The sequence below is a fragment of the Dreissena polymorpha genome, chromosome 2, assembly GCF_020536995.1.
Source record: "Dreissena polymorpha isolate Duluth1 chromosome 2, UMN_Dpol_1.0, whole genome shotgun sequence".
NCBI lineage: Eukaryota > Metazoa > Mollusca > Bivalvia > Myida > Dreissenidae > Dreissena > Dreissena polymorpha.
In genome coordinates, this window is record NC_068356.1 from 65,631,298 (window position 1) to 65,644,010 (window position 12,713).

At 40.7% G+C, this 12,713-nt stretch overlaps 1 protein-coding gene across 2 annotated transcripts in view; it reads right to left on the minus strand.

The window, feature by feature from the left end:
* The window catches only part of LOC127867377 (uncharacterized), a 186,051-nt gene extending 178,404 nt beyond the window's left edge, over positions 1-7,647 (minus strand). Inside the window, exon 1 of one of the 2 annotated variants that reach the window (XM_052408477.1) lies at positions 7,577-7,647. The gene's annotated coding sequence lies outside the window, so the exon portion shown is untranslated. Of the gene's footprint in view, positions 1-7,511 lie in introns of both variants that reach the window. The other variant, XM_052408476.1, reaches the window with a different exon arrangement.
* Positions 7,648-12,713: the final 5,066 nt, after the last annotated feature.

Below are 12,713 nucleotides of genomic sequence, written 5' to 3' on the forward strand. Positions count from 1 at the left end.
TTTTTTTTTTTTTTTTTTTCGACCGCCCGATGGACCATTTTCAAAATAATTTTTGTAAACCAACAAAAAAAAAAGTCGTGGCCTTATGCACCTTTTGCCTTTTAATCACCCTCTGTTCTAATGAACGATTCAGACGCTTTCTGCAGTTGCGTAAATTTCGGACATAAAATTCGGATGCGGATTTCTATCTACATGTATCTATATATACTGCCAAGTAGAGCTGCAACGATTCACCAACAGCTCGATTCGATTCGATTTCGATTTTAGACACTGCGATACCGATTTTTTCGATTCGATTCATCTTCAAACCTAGTTTTATCATATATTCACGCTTATGCCTCAAAATTAACATTTCTGTTCAAATGTGATTTCAAACAAACACATAAAAAAGAATAGCAAATTAGGACTCAATTTTAATATAAAAACTTCTGACTAGAAGATTGTGTTGATTACACAATAATATAAAAAAATAATCATAAGAACGTATCTGGAATCAGTTGAATGGTAGTATTATCACTATTTTACCGCTATAAGCATGTCTACCATTGTGTCATGACATCATCACCTGTTACCTGTAGGACAAATCACATTCTCTAATAAACTTAACAAAACTCCAACAGAAATATAACTACTTTTCTGGCTGGCGACTTGAGTAGTTGCACTTGTGCGACCTCTTAGTCTTAGTCTTGCTAAAATCAACGTTATGTTTGCGTTTGACATATTGCATTAGATTAGTGGTTGAGCCGGACTTAGCGAACGCCACATCCGTGAAGCACAATTTACACTTTGCTTTATCGGTAGGGCTACCATCCCGAAACCCAAAATACTGCCACACTTTTGATTTTAGCTTCTTAGGCGCATCTGGTAATTTCAATTTGTCGGCAACAACTTGTTCAGCCATTTTGACGCTTTTGCCGAAAGTAGACCGTAACGTGCTTATTGATTGGATGACTAAAGTAATAAGCAACCAATCGCGCGCGTCGTAAATAGATAAAACCTACACCTTCCCGTATCAATAGGCAGAATAAAGGGCGCTTTACGTACGTATCTATGTATTTATATGTATATATGTTAAAGAATCGAATCGAATTTGGTAGGTTTGGTATCGAAATCGAATCGAAGCATTTCGAATCGATTTTCGATGAATCGGATCGAATCGTTGCAGCTCTACTGCCAAGCGCCCTTTAGAGCATTATAGGCAGAGGGATATTATCGAGTCCGTTTCCTGGGAAGAACCAGTACTAGGTGTCTATGGAGGAGATAATGAGAACGCTCCCAGAGTAGGGAGCGAACCCACGAACTCCCGATCGCTAGGCGGACACCTCATCCACTACACCACCGCGATCTTGTCTTTATCTGTAAATTAATGTACAAATAAACATTCTTTGAAAACTAAAGACTGCATTTTGATTAAAGCATTTTTTTACTAGAATAAATGTGAATGAAACAAAACAATGCCCTATAGGTAAAACTTGTACTGTACCGTACCGGCGAAAAACATCGTCATCTGATTTTTTTCCGAGGACCAAAAAAATCTAAGGGTCGGGGGCAAAAAATAGGGTTGGTCAGGTTCCCTGAACCAAGAATATTGTTTTATTTGGCCTTAGGAATATGTATTTAGCAGCAAATCTTTAGGCATCAAACTAAAATATGCAATTATTAAAACAACATAATTCACACTACAAGGTATTTAGCAGTCCTTGTCTTGCATCAAAGCACACCACCACCAATGCAATGAATATGATCCTAATATATACATAGGTTTTCAAACAACATAGTCTCTGTTAATCATGAGGTCAACACAATTTTACAGACGTTAGTTGCCTGCTCGTGGATCATATAGCCTTGCCAATCTTCTCTTCTTTTCTGCCTTCCAGTGTCTGATGGCCTGTTCGTACGGGAAGTCTTGGACATCAGGACCCATAGCAAGTTTCATCAGTGTTCAAGTTGGCAGGAGTCAGTGCTGTGCGCGATTTTATCTGTAAACTAAACCCACGCTCACATACAACACTACTCATTGGTATGCACAAGGCAATATTCATGGGCTGAGAGATGAGTGGATATTCTTCCTTGTGACGTCAAAGGAATACTCTTGTAAACTCCTTGAAGTCCTTTATCTTGTAAGTCTCGCACTTGAGTGGTTTTATGCCCCTGAACTCTCTGGAGAATGCCTGGATGTCTAGTTCTATTTTAAGAGTCTTTGGTTCAAGCACACCAAAGGCATTCAATATTGGTGTGGTGTCATTTTTCAACCTGTTATTCAGGTTTTCTGTAACACTGTCTATGTAGTCTTTCTTCAACTTGTCCATGTGGCTTCTTTCATTTGAATGTGACAGTTGAATGCCTTTGAAGAATACTTTGGTGCCAGTGTTTGAGAGTCCAGACAGAAAATCCACTGTATTGCTGTCTTGCATATTATTCAACAGTTGCAGTTTACCAATAACACACTCTCGCATAGCATCAAGTTTGCTTAAATCCAGAGAGTCTGCATGAAGCTGGCAACACAGTGTCCCTAAAATGGACAGAACGTCACACAAGAACGCAGTAAATGCAGGAAATTTGTAATGGAGCACCTCCTTCAGCAGGCCATCTGCAATGTTGTCCCCTATAGTGTTTTTGCCCTGGTTTGACTGCAGGTACATGTAGGCCACAATGGAACCATAGCACCAGTGTATAAATGACACTGCGCTTTCCATTGCAAGCCATCGTATACTGATGGGGTCTTTAACTTTAGGTTTGGCTCCTGCATAACCTCTTGCAAAGCTTCAAGTTTGTACATACGCACCCCTGATCCGTTTACATGAACATACAGATTGCAGAGCTTGTCTCTGTATGTCCTCAAGTACGGAATGTCTTTTGCGGAATATGAACAGGCAAGTGCCAGTCTGTGTGCTACACAATGAATATGTGTTAGTTGGGGTGCATCTTTCACCAGTAGCTTACTGATACCATTATGTGCACCTAACATGACGGATGCTCCATCGCTACCCAGTCCAACCATGTTCACTGGGTCCACACCTAACAATCACAGCTCCCTGAGTATTTCAGTGGCTATGGTAGCCACAGTGCCATCTGGGATCCTGATATTTCCCATGAGCTTGTGTTCAACTTCCTGCGTGGACTGATTCACATATCTGATGTAGACAAAAAGTTTCTTGTGAATTGACAGATCCGTCGACTCATCGCATATGATGCCAAAGTACCTGGCTGCCTGAACGTCTTTGCTGAGATTTGATGATAACACATGAAATGGCTTTGTTAAAACCTTGTTCTGTATCACTGTGGATATCCTTGATGTGTGCATTCACCCCACTTAGAGCCAGGAAGTTCACTTGTGCATTTACATTCTGTTCGGTAGATTTTCCTTGGCAGTGAAATAGGATGCACGGAACAGGTGCATCTCCGTCTCAGAGCATTTGACCTGCACATCATGTTCCGGAGATTTCTGGACGTCGTAAAGACGTCGATGTAGCTGCTCTTGAGCATGCTTATGCTCCTGGCAATCGTTGTGTTTTACAACGGTTGATTTCTGGAGATTTCCTGCAAAAAAAACAAGTGTTAAAATAATTATAACTAGAAATGGCGCGGCAGAGGCCGACGCATATCCCCACGCCGCATGTTTGACCCAGGGGCGCCCCAGGGTTGGTAATGGGGCCATGCATAGTTGAGATTGACGTATTGTCATAAGAGAAGTTCAGTATCAATAAGAAGTGAAGTCCAGTATCAATTAGAAGTGAATCAGTGTTGAAATGAAGAAGTTATAGTAAAAGGCAATTTTGGGTGGGTGTGGCCTATGTGGGGCCGTCTGTCCATCTGTCTGTCCGTCCGTCCTGGCCACTATCTCCTCCTACACTATTAGCACTAGAACCTTGAAACTTACACACATGGTAGCTATGAGCATATGTGCGACCCTGCACTATTTGGAATTTTGATCTGACCCCTTGGTAAAAAGTTACGGGGGTTGGGGTGGGGCCGGGTCAGAGATTTTCACTCATTTTTGTAGGTTATTTTACATTAACTTCTTCATTTCTATACCAATTTACTTCAAATTGATACTGAACCTCTCTTATGATAATACGTTCAATGTCAACTATGAATGGCCTCATTACCAACCCTGGGGCGCCCCGCCCACATAGACCACACCCATCCAAAATTGCCTTTTACTATAATTTCCTCATTTCTACACAGATTCACTTCAAATTGATATTGAACCTCTCTTATGACAATACTGTCAATCTCAACTATGCATGGCCCCATTACCAACCCTGGGGCACCGCGCCCACATAGGCCACACCCACCCAAAATTGCCTTTTACTACAACTTCTTCATGGTTAGCTCGACTATTATATATAAAATATATATAGTGGAGCTATCCTACTCACCCCGGCGTCGGCGTTAGCGTCTGCGTGTGCGTGCAAATGTTAAAGTTTTCGTACTAATTATTTTCATTGTCCCTTGACATATTGCTTTCATATTTTGCATACTTGTTTACCAACATGACCCCAACCTATAAACAAGAGCAGACAACTCTATCAAGCATTTTGTCATAATTATGGCCCCTTTTCCACTAAGAATATGCAGCAAATGTTAAAGTTTTCGTACTACCCCATTTATTTTCATTGTCCCTTGACATATTGCTTTCATATTTTGCTTACTTGTTTACCAACATCACCCCAACCTATAAACAAGAGCAGACAACTCTATCAAGCATTTTGTCATAATTATTGCCCCTTTTATACTTAGAATATGCATATTATTGATAAATCTATGTTAAAGTTTGCGTACTACCCCAAATATTTCCTATATCCTTTGACATATTGCTTTTATATGTTGCATACTTGTTTACCAACATGACCCCAAACTTTAAACAAGAGCAGACCACTGTATCAAGCTTTTTTACATAATTATGGCCCCTTTTACACTTAGATAATTGAACATTTTGCTTAATTTGCCATAACTTCTTTATTTATAATCACATTTTATTATTACTTTGACAAAACAACACTTACCTGAATACCACAATGGATTCCACCCAATACCCAGAAGCCCTCCTCCCCCAAACCCCCCCCCAATTTTTTTTTAAACATCATCTAATAAATTACCCCACCCCACATTATACCCCCCTCTCACCCCCCACCCCCCTTGTCCCCCCCCCAATTGTTTTTTTTAAACATCATCTAATAAATTACCACACCCCACATTATATCCATCTCTCATCCCCCTACCCCCCCCCCCCTCCAAAAATTATTTTTTTCCTTTTTTTATTTTTGAAAGATCGTCTAATAAATGACCACCGCGCACATTATACCCCCCTCTCAACCCACCCCCCCAAAAAATTTTTTTCTCCTTTTTTTATTTTTGAAAGATCCTCTAATAAATTATTGAATATGAACAATTTCCCCATGATGGCTTACGTTATAATGTCAAGCACTCGAATAGTCGAGCGCGCTGTCCTCTGACAGCTCTTGTTTTAGGGTATTTTACATTAACTTCTTCATTTCTACACCAATTTACTTCAAATTAATAATGAACCTCTCTTCTGACATAAGGTTGATCTCAACTTTGCATGGCCCCATAACCAACCCTGGGGAACCCCGCCTACATAGGTCACACCCACCCAAAATTTCCTTTTACCATAACTTCTTCATTTCTACACCGATTCACTTCTAATTGATACTGAACTTCTCTTATGACAATACAGTCAATCTCAACTATGCATGGCCCCATAACCAACCCTGGGGCGCCCCTGGGTCAAACATGCGGCGTGGGGATACGCGTCGGCCTCTGCCTCGCCATTTCTAGTATACTATATATAAGCAATTTTTGTAGTACAACAAAATGTTGTAGCGTTGCAACGCTTTATAATTTTTCAGGTTCATCAATTGTCAAAAGATGCATATCATGGTAAATCTTCAGTATTACTGTTTGCTCACAAATATTATAACTACAACGAACATTTGTGATTTCTTTTTTTTATTTTGTCAATTTACCGAATAGTGTAAAGGCCTTTTTGGGGATTCATGATACGTAAATTACGTAAATACATTTCAGCAACAAACAGTCCTCGAGGATTCCGTTTACTTCATTTGTTCTGATAAAAAGATTGCGAAAAATAATGCTACATGCTAGTATTCATGCCTAAATTCTTAACTAAATATCCCATTTATAACAAGGGTGATCAATTGTATAGTTCATTACACAGTCATGGTTAACCATAAGCGTTTCCAAATAAACACTTCGGAGCGCAGAGAACATAGAAATATTTTACTTTTAGTTAAACGTTTCGTAGTCCATTTTAACATTCTTTACATAACTCATGTATACATGTACCTCCCAAGAAATTGAAAACGTTAGCATTTATGAAATTCTTTAACAAGTTTAAAATATGTGGAACACATCTATAAACCAGTTTTATTGCATACAAATAAATTACATACCCGCTCCTTCTTTAGTGAAAGAGTTCTGCTTGTTAGCAGCGTGGCACACTTTGCAGAACATTTTCTTTGATTCTCCATTGAATTCAAATTTCTTACACCAAACTGTCTGAAATGCACGCACTTTTGTTTCACTGGTTAGTTTTTTACATGGCAGAGTTTGAACATTCTGGGAATGATCCTCATCATTTTTCTGTTTATTAGAACTCACTGATAATCCAAAATCAAGCAGTGATCGTTGCGACATTTTGACACAAAATGAAAGCTAAATTGTTTTTGGACATTGGAACGCAATATGGGCATAAACAATCAAATAAATACAATTTAATGAGCACCAATTAAATACTCTACCATATACTTACCTTAATGATTAAACTAACTTGTCATCACCTTCCATAAAGGGGCCTACATACCTGACACATTTTTAATACATGACCATGCACCATTATGGCATTTAGGGGCCTACATGCTCAACACCTCCATTGTTTTAAGTGATGATAATAAAAAACACCAAGACAATTAGACTATCAGATTATACTTCTTACGATGCCCATATTTACGCCCGGATGTCCATTAACGGAAGCGCTGGGACAGACAGACGGACATTGCGATCACTATATGCCCTCCTTCAGGGGCATAAAAACAAACAATTTTATGCTAAACAAGAGATGTGTTTGTCAGAAACACAATGCCCCCTTCTGCGTTGCATTGAAGCCATATATTTGACCTTTGACCTTGAAGGATGACCTTTACCTTTCATCACTCAAAATGTGCAGCTCCATGAGATATACATGCATGCCAAACATCAGGTTGCTATGTATCTGAAGCGACATAGAAGTTATGAGCATTTTTCGAAACCTAAATGCGAAACCTAAATGCAAAGTGTGAAGGAAAGACAGACAGACGGACAGTCCGATCACGATATGCCCTCCTTCGGGGGGCATAAAAACTTGAACATATTACGTATCCGAATACTACTCCAGTTTAAAAAAAGTATCATTGCCTTGTTAAGTATGATTTTATACAAGTATTTAAAATGCACTTCCGACTGATAATATTAAGCTGTATTCCACTAACGCATGACTTGCGTCTGTCAAGTTATATTTGGCTTCTAGTGCTTCTTTAAAACAATTTTAAGTTACCAGAGTTATACTTCCTGGAAATACTCCATTTCCACAATCATTTCGCAACCGTGATACATCGACTATCTCCGGAATTCTCCGTAAGATACTGAATTCAATCGGGACACCTCGGACAATTCCGCCATATCGGCAATCGGGACACCTCGGACAACAATCGGGACACCTCGGACAATTCCGCCATATAGACGGTGTGGTGTAGCCCACTGTCCGATGCGTTCAGATTGTACTGAATTATCATTCTATACATAGATGGTGACGTCACTACGTTATTGTCACACCGGTCAGTAAGACCGGTGTGACACAATGCTGAATTATGGAATCAATCCAACCGTGACACTTCGTCAATCTCCGGAGTCTCCATAAAGAGTGATAAATCAAATGTAATTTCCCAAAAAGTGTAAAACCGGTTGGAACACTGTAAACTTTATCCCAATTCATTTCTGCGTTGAATAAGACCGAGATCGTGAAAATCGCTGCACAATTGATGAAGTTATGGCTGTTCAAAGCGATGCACCCCGTTTCCGAGTGATTTTGAGTTGGAAACCTGCATCTACATCTACATGGTACGTTAACCTGTCATCACTGACACTGATTTAACGGTGCGCAAGAAAAACATTAAAAGTGTGAAATAGAAATATAGCATCGGTCAAGGTTGCAAAAGTAAAAGATGATAAAATAATAAGATAAGATACCAACTACTACCCTCCATCAGAGTGACCAATCCAGCTTGCGTAGCGCTGCCAGGGTATGATACCCCGCTGGCACAGCTCCCTCCTCATTTGGAAAAGTAGTAGTTGGAAGTGGTATTCCCTAGAAGGGTTAGGTCGACAGCTCCCTCTTGAAGGATACCAAGGAGGGATTCTCAGCGGTGCTGGCTGGTAGTTTGTTCCACATCGGTATAGTCCGTGGGAAGAAGCTGTTCTTAAAGGTGTCTGTAGATGTAGAGTACTGCCTGTATTGGAGATTATGGTGGTTTGCCGCTCTTGTCCTTGAGGTAACTGGTGTCAAATACTTTGAAGCTGGTATATCGACTTAGTTGTTGATGACTTTATATAACATAATCAGTTTTTCCTCTCCTTGTCTCAAGCGATTCCCAGTGCAGATGGTCAAGCATGACTGAGACGCTACTGGTGTTTCTGTATCGATTGGTGACAAAGCGAGCTGCTCTACGCGGAACCATCTCAACTTTATGTATCATGTCCTTCTGGAAGGGACTCCAAATGGAAGACAGTAGTCAAGGTTTGATCGAACCATGTTGTAATAGGCATTTGTTTTAGTCGATTCAGTAGCCTCGTGCAAGTTTCTTCGTAAAAATCCGAGCATACTGTTTGCCTTATCCGTTGTTCGACGTATGTGTTGCCTCCAGGATAGGTTAGATTGAATGTCCACGCCTAGGTATTTCGTTGTTTTATCTAAAGTAAAAGGAATGCCTTTTAGGTGGTAGATAAAAATCTTGGGGCTTTTAGATCTGCTGACACTCAAGACACTGCACTTCTGGGGGTGAAATTCTATGTCCCACGTCTTTTCCCATGTGGCTAAAGAGTTGAGGTCATCTTGCAGTATTGATCGATCTACATCTGATGTGATTTGGCGGTAGAGAATGCAGTCGTCGGCAAAGTTGCGTGTGCTGGATTGGACGCAGTCAGGGAGATCATTGATAAAGATCAAGAAGAGTAGAGGTCCCAGGACTGAGCCTTGTGGTACTCCGCTGATGACTGGTACTGTGTCCGACGCCTGACCCTCTACCAATACTTGTGTTCTCCCGGTGAGAAAAGACTGGATCCACATCAGTGTATTCCCCTTGATGCCATAGTGTTCTATCTTCTTCAGTAATCGCTTGTGGGGGACCCTATCGAACACTTTTCTGAAGTCAAGGATCACCATGTCTGTCTGAGTCCTCTTGTCTAGTGACGAAGCAAGTTCATGGTACAGTGAAAGTAACTGTGTCTCGCAGCTTCTCCGAGCTCGGAATCCATGTTGACAGTCATGTAGGACTTTGTGGGTGTCAAGGTGCTTCATGATGTTGCTTACTAGGATGTGTTCTAGCATCTTACAGCATAAGGAGGTGAGGGATATTGGTCTATAGTTTGCGGCTTCATGGCGAGTACCCTTTTTGTAAATGGCGGTTACATTCGCATGTCGCCAGTCGTCTGGTACAGCTCCATCACGTAGTGAGGCGTTAACAATTATGGTCAGGATTGGAGCCAGTTCAACTGCACATTTCTTCAGGATACGGCCAGATATACAGTCAGGTCTTGAAGCCTTCCTTGGATTGGTTTTGCGCAGCAACGTCTCCACACCCTCTTCGGTGACACAGATCTCCGACATGGATGGTAGAGGTGTATCTGGTGGACTAGGGACATGTTCCTGGTTCTCCTGTGTAAAAACAGATTCGTATTGCCTGTTGAGTATATCAACCTTGTCCTTGGGTTCATTAAAAAGTCTGCCCATGTGCTTCAGCGGAGAGACACCGGTGTTATCTTTCCTTAGAGATTTAAGCGTTTCTGTTTAGATGTGGTGTTGTCTTCTTCTTCAGGCTCAATCAAATTGTTTATTTATGAGAAGTAGGATTGTCTTTAGAGTTTCTGAAGATGTGCTTTTTGATGTCTATATTTTCGGATGTCGGAATCTTTCTTGGTTTTCTTCATTCTGCTATAGAGACGTGTGTTCTTTCTGATGGCACCTTTTACCTTGTTATATATATATTTGATAGTGAATCAGAAAAGTTGATTTTTTGTTATACTATGATTATTTATCATTCAAAATGATAATTTCACTAATTAATATCATAGCCACACGCTAACCACCTGTGGCTTATTCGGCCGCAATGAAATCATGCTTATTCGGCTCCACATTTAATATCAAACTTATTCGGCCACATTTATAATATGACTAGATCGGGGTTCGATACTTTTGTTAATTAGGAGATATTGTTTATTACTGAATACATTACCGTTCATCAATGTGTTTTTAACATTGGGCATCATTGTTCCTTTGTCTTTTGCTTCGTCGTTCAAATTCGGTTGAACATCGTCTCGGGTCAATTCAAGCGACTCGTACTCTACGGACGAGCGGGTAATCGCTAAGTCTTCAAATGACGTGAAATATAAACATGACCGCCATATCATGATCTGAGTGGCGGCTTGAACATACAGCGAATGAAATGTGTTAATAGTCGATCTCGGGAGAAACAGACGTAATAACGTAACACAATTTGTAAGTGTCTGACATTTTTTATGCCACGGTAGGGTAGTATTATGCATTTGCACTGTATGCTCTCATTTATGATTGGTCGGTGTAATCTCCCAGAATAGTTGCAGATCTATGCTCTCACGTAAACATATATCAATAGTGATGTAAGCTCCAAAAACTTCGTAAGAAGGTTCTTCATTTAGACGATAAAATCCATAAACGCGGAAAGTGTCGTCTCTGCACAGGCTTATATGTGACGATCCTTACCACACATGCAGTCAGCCCGGTTTTCCCAGAGATCGGCTCATATTTGTACAAAATGTGGTTCGTTCGACAAGGGATGGAAATTATTTTATCAGAACTATGTGATTTTGTATAAACGTGTCACCGCATAGGCATGACGGTTTCTTATTCGCGACGTTTTTTATCAACAGGTAGAGCTTAAAACATTCATGAAGAAATAAACAAAATACCAATAGACACTACAATACACAACCTTTAATAATTATTAAGCTTGACCAAGGTCTAGTTGAAATTTATTCAAATACTTGAAATAACTGACATTGCAAATACAAATGTATTGTTATTACTTAGTAATGTCAGTTGTGAAGAAAGCTATTACTATTTCATGCATTTATTTCGCACACGTGATCTGTCGTTCCCTATCATTACCGCAGCTGGAGGAGACCCTACACCAGCGATCGAAACACACAGAAAACAAATTAAAAAATTACAATTCTTCTTAAATTAGGTGCATGGAATTCTGGACATGGACAATACAGACGGACCAAAAAGGAGAACAGCCCTGATGGAGAACGAACTTGCCAGGTACAGCATCGACATCGCAGCCCTGAGTGAGACCTTGGCTCGCAAGTGAAGGAGAACTGTGTCAAAGAGGCTCTCTTTTCTAATGAAGTAACAGAACTTGCGAGGAACGGCGTGAGGCATGCTTTGCAGTGAGAAAAACTCTTGTTAGAAAGCTGGCTTGGCTTTCGAAAGGTGTGAACGACAGGCTCATGACCATGAAACTCCTGTTGATGGCTGGAAGGAAGCATTTTACCATCATAAGCGCCATCGTCCCAACCATTACTAACCAAGAGGAATGAAAACAAAGTTCTACGCGAACATTCACACCGTCACTACCAACGTTCAAAAGGCAGACAAGCTAATCTCGTTAGTAACTTCATTGCAAGAGTTGGCAATGACTACATTGCCTTGGAAGGAGTCCATGCACACCATGGAGTGGGTCACTGCAACAGCAATTATTTTCCTTAGCTCCAGACATGCGCTGAGCATGAACTGCTGATCACAAACACGATCTTCCGCCTACCATCATGTCACGGAACGTCATGGATGCACCATCGCTCAAAGCACTGGCATCTTATTGACTATGTTATCGTAAGAAAGAGGGACAGGCAAAATCCACGATTGACCAAGTCCATGTGCGGTGCCGAATGCTGGGGGACAGATCACCACCTCGTCATCACCAAGCTTAATATACATATTCAACCCAAACGACGTCCGCTAGGGAAGAAGACATCGAAACGCTTGAAAATTGCCAAGCTGAAGACCGCAAGCTGCAAGCAGCAAGCAGTCACTCATTAATTAGTTTGAAGAGCGTATGGAATCTGCCTCTCCAGATAATCATAATGTGAAGAAAGATTGGGCTTCACTTGGAGAGCTGATGAATACTACGGACACAGGCATAATTGGGTCACAAACCAAGACACACAAGGACTGGTTTGATGATAACTGCGAGAATATTAAGCAGTTATTGGGCGAGAAACACCACATTCGTCAAGCCTACCTTAGTAACACCAAGTCCGTAACCAGGAAAGAAGCATTCAACAGCATACTCAGAACGGTTCATCAAAAAATTCGTCAGATGCAGGATGCTTGGCTCAGCAACAAAGCTGATGAGATCCAATGTTATGTAGACGGCGCG